The sequence below is a fragment of the Arachis ipaensis genome, chromosome B9, assembly GCF_059453495.1.
Source record: "Arachis ipaensis isolate K30076 ecotype BB chromosome B9, ASM5945349v1, whole genome shotgun sequence".
NCBI classification, from domain to species: domain Eukaryota; kingdom Viridiplantae; phylum Streptophyta; class Magnoliopsida; order Fabales; family Fabaceae; genus Arachis; species Arachis ipaensis.
In genome coordinates, this window is record NC_142444.1 from 85147755 (window position 1) to 85151256 (window position 3502).

At 42.6% G+C, this 3502-nt stretch overlaps 1 non-coding gene across 1 annotated transcript; it reads right to left on the reverse strand.

Annotated features, from left to right (window-relative positions):
* Window positions 1-681: 681 nt before the first annotated feature.
* LOC148545296 (small nucleolar RNA R71) lies at window positions 682-789 on the reverse strand. The gene has a single exon (XR_015901668.1). It is a non-coding gene; the product is annotated as a small nucleolar RNA R71 (small nucleolar RNA).
* Window positions 790-3502: the final 2713 nt, after the last annotated feature.

Below are 3502 nucleotides of genomic sequence, written 5' to 3' on the forward strand. Positions count from 1 at the left end.
TCGAACTCTATCCCTCTTGATAAGTTCGAATTCTTTCTTCTCTACCTTCTCCTTCTATTCTTCTTTACCTCTGACAACTCAAGGAATCTTTATACTGTGACATAGAGGATTCCATATTTTCTTCTTCTCTCTTTTCATATGAGCAGGAGCAAGGACAAAGACATTCTTGTTGAGGCTGATCCTGAACCTGAAAGGACCTTGAAGAGAAAGCTAAGAGAAGCTAAAGTACAACTCTCTGTAGAGGACCTAACAAAGCTTTTCAAACAAGAAGAAGCCATGGCAGCCGAAAACAACAACAATGCCAACAATGCAAGGAAGGTGCTTGGTGACTTTACTGCACCTACTCCTGACTTCTATGGGAGAAGCATCTCAATCCCTGCCATTGGAGCAAACAACTTTGAGCTTAAGCCTCAATTAGTTTCTCTAATGCAACATAATTGCAAGTTTCATGGACTTCCATTGGAAGATCCTCATCAGTTCTTAGCTGAATTCTTGCAAATCTGTGACACTGTCAAGACCAATGGGGTTGATCCCGAGATCTACAAGCTTATGCTTTTTCCCTTTGCTGTAAGAGACAGAGCTAGAACATGGTTGGATTCACAATCTAAAGAAAGCCTGAACTCTTGGGAAAAGCTAGTCAATGCCTTCTTGGCAAAATTCTTTCCACCTCAAAAATTGAGCAAGCTTAGAGTGGAAGTCCAAACCTTCAGACAGAAGGAAGGTGAATTCCTCTATGAAGCCTGGGAAAGATACAAGCAATTGATTAGAAGGTGTCCTTCTGACATGCTTTCAGAATGGAGCATCATATGTATTTTCTATGATGGTCTATCTGAACTGTCCAAGATGTCATTGGACAGCTCTGCTGGAGGATCTCTTCATTGAAATGGTTGTAAATAACTAATTTATGTATACTTCTGAAAGGAATCCTGTGAATAATGGGACAAACCAGAAGAAAGGAGTTCTTGAGATTGCTACTCTGAAGGCCATATTGGCTCAGAACAAAATATTGACTCAACAAGTCAATATGATTTCTCAAAGTCTGTCTGGAATGCAAGCAGCAACAGGCAGTACCAAAGAAGCTTCATCTGAAGAAGAAGCTTATGATCCTGAGAACCCAGGAATGGAAGAAGTGAATTACATGGGGAATACTATGGAAACACCTATAATCCTTCATGGAGAAATCATCCAAACCTCTCATGGAAGGATCAACAGAGGCCTCAACAAGGCTTCAACAACAATAATGCTGGAAGAAATAGGTTTAGCAATGGCAAACCTTTTCCATCATCTTCTCGGTAACAAATAGAGAATTCTAAGCAGAACCACTCTGAATTAGCAACTGTAGTCTCTGATTTAATTAAAACCACTCAAAGTTTTATGACTGAAACAAGGCCATCCATTAGAGATTTAGAGGAACAAGTGGGTCAGCTAAGTAAGAAAGTTACTGAACTCCCTCCTAGTACTCTTCCAAGCAATACAGAAGAGAATCCAAAAGGAGAGTGCAAGGCTATCAACATAACCCACACGGCCAAACCTGGAGAGGAGGAAGAGGCAGTGATTTCCACTGAGGAAGACCTAAATGGACGTCCACTGGCCTCCAAGGAGTTCCCTAATGAGGAACCATGGGAATCTGAGGCTCACACTGAGACCATAGAGATTCCATTGAATTTACTTTTGCCATTCATGAGCTCTGATGAGTATTCTTCCTCTGAAGAGGATGAAGATGTTACTGAAGAGCAAGTTGCTAAGTACCTTGGTGCAATCATGAAGTTAAATGCCAAGTTATTTGGTAATGAGACTTGGGAGGATGGACCCCCTTTGCTCACCAAAGAACTGGATGACTTGACTAGGCAGAGATTACCTCAAAAGAGACAGGATCCTGGAAAGTTCTCAATACCTTGTACCATAGGCACCATGACCCTTGAGAAAGCTCTGTGTGACCTAGGGTCAAGCATAAACCTCATGCCTCTCTCTGTAATGGAGAAGCTAGGAATCCTTGAGGTACAAGCTGCAAGAATCTCACTAGAGATGGCAGACAATTCAAGAAAACAGGCTTTTAGACTTGTAGAGGATGTCTTGGTAAAGGTTGAAGGCCACTACATCCCTGCTGATTTCATAATCCTAGACACTGGGAAGTGTATGGATGAATCCATCATCCTTGGCAGACCTTTCCTAGCCAGAGCAAGAGCTGTGATTGATGTTGACAAAGGAGAATTGGTCCTTCAAGTGAATGAGGACTCCCTTGTGTTTAAAGCTCAAGGATCTCCCTCTGTAACTATGGAGAGGAACCATGAAAAGCTTCTCTCAATGCAGAGTCAAACAAAATCCCCATATTCAAACTCTAAGTTTGGTGTCGGGAGGCCACAACTAAACTCTAAGTTTGGTGTTGAGAGACCATCATCATGCTCTGAGTATCTGTGAGGCTCCATGAGAGCCCACTGTCAAGCTATTGACATTAAAGAAGCGCTTGTTAGGAGGCAACCCAATTTTACTTATCTATGTTAAATTTCTATTTTACATTATTATTATATGTTTTCTATAGGTTGATGATCATGTGAAGTCACAAAAACAATTGAAAAAGCAAAAACAAACTGAAAAACAGAATGAAAAATAGCACACCCTGGAGGAGAAGCCTACTGCCGTTTAAACGCCAGTAAGGGTAGCAGAATGGGCGTTAAACGCCCAGTCTGGCACCATTCTGGGCGTTTAACGCCAGAAATGGGCACCAGACTGGCGTTTAACGCCAGAAATGGGCACCAGACTGGCATTTAACGCCAGAAAAGGGCAAGAAGCTGGCGTTAAACGCCAGAAATGGGCAGCAACCTGGCGTTTAACGCCAGGATTGGCAGCAAAGGGCATTTTGCACGCCTAATTGGTGCAGGGATGAGAAATCCTTGACACCTCAAGATCTGTGGACCCCACAGGATCTCCACCAACCTCAACTCACTCTCTCTTTTCTTCACACCTTTTCATAATACTCTTCCCCAAATACCCTTCACCAATCAACTCAATACCTCTTCCCAAAAACCCCTCACCTATCAAATACTACCATCTTCTCCATAAACCCTTCACCAATCCACATTCATCCATAATAAACCCCTCCTACCTCACCATTCAAATTCAAACCACTTTCCCTCCCAAACCCACCCATACATGGCCGAACCTTACCCTCTCCCCACTCCTATATAAACCCACCTTCACCCCTTCATTTTCACACATCTTAAACACTACTTCTCCCCCTTGGCCGAAACACTAACCCCCCCTCCATCTCCTCTATTTCTTCTTCCTCTACTCTCTATATTCTTCTTTTGCTCGAGGACGAGCAAACCTTCTAAGTTTGGTGTGGTAAAAGTATTGCTTTTTGTTTTTCTATAACCATTTATGGCACCAAAGGCCGGAGAAACCTCTAAAAAGAGGAAAGGGAAGGCAAAAGCTTCCGCCTCTGAGTCATGGGAAATAGAGAGACTTATCTCAAGGGTGCATCAAGACCACTTCTATGAAGTTG